This window comes from Lactuca serriola, chromosome 4 (assembly GCF_051521515.1).
Source record: "Lactuca serriola cultivar US96UC23 chromosome 4, Lser_US96UC23_V15, whole genome shotgun sequence".
NCBI classification, from domain to species: domain Eukaryota; kingdom Viridiplantae; phylum Streptophyta; class Magnoliopsida; order Asterales; family Asteraceae; genus Lactuca; species Lactuca serriola.
Window position 1 is genome coordinate 195,470,652 of NC_136411.1, and position 7,012 is coordinate 195,477,663.

Genomic DNA, 7,012 nt, shown 5'->3' on the forward strand with positions numbered 1-7,012 from the left:
CGTGCATCTAAAACTCAAAACGTTTTCCCCGAAAGTAGTGCCATGCATTCCTCGTCCATGTGATCATCAGGAAACGGGAAGTCTGCAACTCTTTCCCTGATGTCCTTCCCAATGATATCCCGAGAATTCCTTCTGAACGTCTTGTCCAGTCTCGTATCGACCTAATCCCTAGAACTACCTCGTAGCCAAACCTCCGTGAGGATGATGTATCCAAGAAACGGTCAAGGATCGATATGGTCACTACTAGTTAGTAGTGGTGCCCTTTGGTCAAACCACTTTCCCTGGTCAGGTAGTAAGCAAAGCAGCCATACCCGCGAACCATTCCAAAAATCAAAGCGATAGAGACTTAGCTGGCCCCGAAGATACCCATAGAAACCCGTCAATTCTTGTGTCCCGCTCGCTATTATCACAGACCCACCTAGAAATTTCCTTTAGAACCATCAGACCCTTAGCTATTCTGCCACATGAAGATGTACCTTCTTGTTGGAACTTGTGTCTTGTTGAAGGCCTTATCCCAGAAAAGCAAGATATACTTTGAGAAACGTGAAATACTTCCCCCGTGATGCATCTAACCTTTCGAAAATCCCTACCAGAACCGGAACCGTGAACTACAGACTTCAACTATCTCAAGGACATAATAGTAGTATCCATGTTGTCTTTTCTGCCTTGAAACGTTAGAAGCGCCTGCCCAACGAAACCTTAGCAATTCCTTTGATGATACTGAAATCAACGAAAGACCGAACCTCCATGGAAGAACCAATTGCGATCATGGATTGAGAGGTTAAACGTACGAAACAAATCCGCATCCCGGTAGTGAGGGTTCGCTGGAATGTCAAGCGGAGACCCGATTCCACTTAGGAGCTTGAAGACCCGGAGTAGAAGATTCATCCTCATCTCTCTTTTCATTTGATGATCTATATCTTAATCTTTGAATTTCGGGACGAAATTCCCTCCAACGGGGGATAATGTAACAACCCGAAGTTGTCCATCGACGAAACCCATTTTGTCCGTAAAACACGTCTTTAGCAATTCGTTCCGATTTTGTTTTTGGGCTAAATTATCTAAATTTATATGTTTATTTTAATCCATGAGTGTCCAAACCCCTTAGGAACTCATGAAATTGGCCCAAATTATTGATTTGAAAATTTTTAGAATCGTTCCCGCCGGATTACGGCAACTTAATCGAGTGCGACCAAAAGCCCTGTTTAACGTCGGTATCGGGTAGAAATCCTCCTTGTCCAAATCTTAGACAATATTTAAAGGATATTAAGCTTCCATTTGAAGCTTTTACTCTCTCTCACTACTCTCTCTCTCTCTCTAACCTCTCTCCTCAATCCAAAGATCTAAGTCCAAAAACATCAATTTAAGGCTTCAAATCATTAAGGTAATTTCCCTAACTCATAGTATAACATTATTAGCCTTCAAATCCGAGTTTAAGATATGAAAAAGGACTTCAATCATGAGTTTACGGCCCAGGAGCATGCTTGGGCCGTAAACACAGATAAAATGGGTTTTTGAGCCTTAAAACCCCTCCAAACCAATCTTGGGACTTAGATATGACTTTATGGCTTACAATTTCGGACTTACAACACCTTAAACATGATTTTTGAGGAGTAAACATGAGTTTACTGCCCAAGAACCTCCTTGGGCCGTAAACTCATCATTCATGGAGAGTAAACTCATTTCCAAGTGTTTAAATGCCACTTAAACACACAAATGGCCTTAGACAAAAATCTAGAAGCAACCACAAACAAATTAGAAGCCTAAAACTTGATGAAAACAACTCCCCAAGGAGTTCACGGCCGTAAACCCCTCCAAAATGGGTTCCTGGGCCGTAAACTCCTAAAACAATGTCAAATGGTTCCTTAAACTCACCCCAAAGCTTGTATTATGACTTAGAAACTCTTGTAAAGGACCTAGTACCACCAAAACATCAAAGGAATGAGTGTGGGCGACTTTACGGCCGTAAAATCCTAGTTTACTGCCATAAACTCCATTAAATGGTCCATATGTGAGTTTAATCCATTCCTAGACCCTAGATGTGACCCTAGCTAATTCTTCCAAGTGATATAAAGCCATTTAAAACCATAGAACACCCCACCATGAGTTTACGGCCGTAAACTCATGGGGAATGAGTCATTAGGGCCGTAAACCCTTTTAAGATTTTACTCTAGAAGAGTAAACTCCATATCCTAGCCATATATGTCCCTAAACGTCACCTGGGTCCTTCCAAACACATGTAATGGAGTATTTTCGCGACTAGAAGTGTATGTCCCCAACTAATAAATAATTCAAGTCCTAATTAGATAAAAATGTGTATCTTTTCATAATACATAGGAATCTTGTGCGTTTGCAAGCCGAGAATCGACGTTTAGGATCCAAACCGACGCGTTCCTCAACCGGTGAGTTGATACCCCTACCCTTTTTCCGTGTTTTTCAAATGTTTTCAGGGGGAATACAAGCAAAAGTACAAGGAAATCTTGTACTTAAACTTATTGTTTTTATTTCATATATTTTATATTATGTATGCTTTTTATATTAAAAATCGTACTAACAATTGGTTTGAATTGCAGAGTAAACTATCAGACTAAATGTAGATTCCTTTAAAAAGTGATATAATCTATGTTACATATTATGTTTTGTAAAAGGAATTATACTAATCATAAACTAAGAATAATACTAATAAGGTACCAATAGAACGAATGCGAATACGAAAGTACCAATAGGATAGATCAAATGCGAATACAAAAGTACCAATAGGATAGAACGAATACGAATAGGAATACTAATACTAATACGAATAAGAATACGAATACGAATACGAATACGAATATGAATACGAATAGGTATAGGAATAGGTATATGAATATGAATACGAATACGAAAGTACGCCTCTGGACATCGACTGAGTTTCGAAAGCATACGCCTTAGGATGTCGACAGAGTTTCGAAAATACATCTAATGTACTCTTTTGGAAATCACCAGAACTTCGAATATACAGTTAATGTATGTTTCTGAGTGTATCCAAATCAGAACTAAGAACCAACCACAACGTTTAGGAAAATATGGGATTTTCCTGGGATACCATAATAACTCGTAAACGAATGGCATAACGAATGCAAAATTAAACTAATAGGAAAATATGGGATTTTCATGGGTTAACATAACTACTCATAATTGAATTGGTAACAAATGATAACTAAACTGTTTTTATAAGAAAATATGGAATTTTCTTGGATAACAACTTTTCAGAAAACAAAAGGGAACTCATTCTTTTCAAAACTAAACCGCTTATGAACTCACCAGCTTTATACTGATTTTCAAACTGCTTGTATTCTCAGGTTCACCTTAGACAGGTACACTGCCATCTTTTGGAGAAGACGGAGCGTTAGAAGACTCGTCTTTGCTTTTGTTCATATGATATATATGTATGACACCTGTAACACTTTGATTTCAAACAAATGTAATAACTCTACGTAATGTATTGTTTTGTGTTTACTATGCTTACTATGTACATTGGTTACGATATTCATGACGTCCTCCACCCCGGAACGTTTCCGCCTCTAGTTTCGGGGTGTGACATGTACCATGTTAATCTTTCCTTTTTGAACTAACATGGATAATCATATGTGACAACCGTCAAAAATTCGAGTCGATTCTAGATTTGACTAAACTTAGTTGCACATATAGGCACGACACATACTAGGCTTAGTAACTAGAAGCTAAGTTATAATCTACTAGAAAATTTGGAAGCAATTAGAAACGATGGACAATGTACTTAGATTTCACATTGTTATGTGGATTCTATAACTACTTAACTGTAGTGATTATCCATATTCGGGTCACTCTTTGACTTGAACACCTTTTCATGAACCATATACACACATCATGCACTTGACCTAGTGGTATAAATTAGTTCCGAGTCTCATAGGAACTTAAGTCAAAGTTGAAAACTAGGACTAGTATATTTGATTTCCTCAATTTCGCTTGAATCTCGAAACCAATACATAGAATGCCAATAAGCCGATAAAATAAGTTGCAAACATTATTATAACTATAAAAGAGTTATAATACCATAAGATAAATTTAAGTCTCAAAGATTCTATTGATTTTGATATCCAATGATTTACAAACTCTAAAAAAAACCCTAAATGCCCTAAAACCTAAATTTATGGAATTTAACCTTAAAAATTATATAAAAATAGTTATGAGCCTCATAATGATCTTATAATAATTAAAATTATGTAAGTGTATTCAAGGAAAATAAAATTTAAATCATTAACATTTGTCCTTAATTTATAAATCAAAAATCAAGGTTTTATGAATAAAAACTTGATTTCAGTGCACATTTTATATAAAAATTGAGATATTTTATAAAAGAACTTAAATTGTATAAAACAAAATGAATAAGAAAGGGGTATTATACTCAAAATTTCGGACCGCTCTCCTCCCATATGTCTCTCTCACACTCTCATTCTCCAACACACACATCTCTCTTCTTTCTCTCTCTAGAAAACTCTCTCTACCTTCTCTCTAATTTTTTTGTCCAAACACCACAACCACAGCCTCTTAACCGCGAAATTATGGAGATTCATAAGGGTTTTTCAAGCCAAAAATAAAGTTAAGCTACAGAACATACATCTCTTGAAGATCTACAACAATGATTTAAGCTATGCATGTGCATTTTACTTCAATAACCGACTTCTACTTCTTCATCTTCTTCAAACATGTCTTCTTTTTGTTAAAATGGTTATTAGAACATCATGGATGTGTTTTAACACCGTGAATGTATGATAAACATGGTTGCATGTTCATGATCTTAGTGCAAAAATCGATTTTAAGGATTAAAACATCAAACTCAAGTTAAGAGTGTTTGAGAAACAAAATTTTGTTCATAAAGGCATGTATGTATTTTGATGAGTTTTAATCTTTTGATCTCTGGAAACATGAATATAATGTGAGTTTATCATGGTATCTTTAAAATATTTCAAAGTATTTAATCAAAATAATGATGGAAAATCAATTTTCGAACCAATCATCATGCATGCAATCTGCCAGATTTCTGACTTTAAACTAACATATCTCACTCATTTCTTAACCAAAACTCGATTTTCTTTTTCTGAAATATAATACTTTCAGTTAGCTTTCAAACACATTTAACCTCACTAGAAAATTCAAATATTTTGATTTTTAGGAATTTTTACAAAACTATTGCTCAAACAACACCTTTTTGTGAATACTAGTTTTGTATTGCATGTTCAAAGGTCTTATTCCTCACTAAAAATCTAGTAAAAATTATTTGAGCAGTTAACATCATGTATTATGAGGTACAAAAAGATCTTGATTCAAAATTCTTTGGAACATGTTGCAAAAACTCTCAAAATAATATCAATATTCTTTACCAAAATCACAAGTATCAAGTTTTCTCTATAATTTATTGAGCCTTTAGGCATTTTTTTCGACATCAAAAATAATAAAACGATTTTGATTTGATTTTGAATTGTATGAAGATGCATTCTAGAAATTTTTAGCTCAATTCATATTTTCTTATTTTTACATGAAAATAATAAGAAAATAGAGTGTTAATGCATATCAAATAGTTACACTTGTAAATAAATTCTGGAAACATTTGTGGATGATCCTTTTTGTTAATAAACATGTCTCATTGATTGTTGTTATTGTTTATTATAGCATCCCTTTCCATAGTTCGAATTGTGAGATTTGGCAATTAGTCTAACATTTGGGACTTATTGATATAAGTTCTAAATTGTTTAGACACACATATGAGCTATCTAAGGCAAAGCTATATAAGTTTAAGAAGCTTAGTTAAAGGCTTATCGAAGCATCGGGTATTAGAAATATGAACTTCAGAAATTCAATATGCATTGTTTTCTGGAAGTTCAACTGTTTTCTGAATACATGTCAAAGCGAGTGGGAGCATAAGTGTTATGCTTATATGATAATAATCATCATGGTAGTGGGAGCATAAGGGTTATGTTTGTATGATTATCATGGCAAGTATTTCAAGTTAGCAATATTAATTATAGAGAACAAAGATTCACTTTGCAAAGTCGCAAGGGTTGAAAAGTTGTTTTGCTAAAATTAAGGGAGAGAATATTATACTTCGTTTCAAAATCTAAAGATTAGATTGAGAAATTTTAATAAATATAGTCAAAGGATACATAGTATGTTCACAAATTTCTATTATGATTACGGCATCCGTCTTCATAGTTCGAATTGTGAGAACATGACACATAAAATACTATGGCAGAAGATTGATAAAGTATCATATCTTTATGTAAGACATTATGTATCGTGTCCCATACGCTTCGGGTATAGGATCGATTGCAATTGCTATAATACTTGACTATTCTAAAATTTTCCAAATGTCTAGCGCATTAAGAGGGAAAAGGGACTAGAATCGGTTTTGACTAAAATAATTAAACAACTATCAAAGGACGATCCAAAGTTCGCTGAGGATTGGTCGCTTGTGAGTAATTGGAAGTATGGTATTGGATGGACCATATCGACATTATTATGAATAGATAAGATTCTATTAATAATGAGTTGTCATATGGAAAATATGGAAATGTTTCCATATTGGGAGTTGGATGTTCAGAGTCTATGTCTAGATTAGAAGCTTTTATCCAAGAAGGATGTTCAAAGGAATGTACTTTGAATGTAAGACATTGCGTCTATGGAATTGTCTTGTAACAATTTCTGATAGAGCACTTTGGAATTTCATTGGCCAAGTCTTGGTCACTTTTGTGCTATGACTTAGCAAAAGGATCGTTGCGTAAAATGTTAGAATCTAAAATATTCTAATAGTGGCAAGAACCTTGTGTTCTTACACTAATGATAAGGATTGGGAATTGTGAAATGAGCATCATTGGAAAAAAAATTTAATTGATCTATTTTCACAAACTAAGGACCATAGGAAACATAGTGTGCATGCTTTGTGCATGGGACAACTATTGTTGTAATTTGAGTAATAAGTTGATTTTCTGAAACA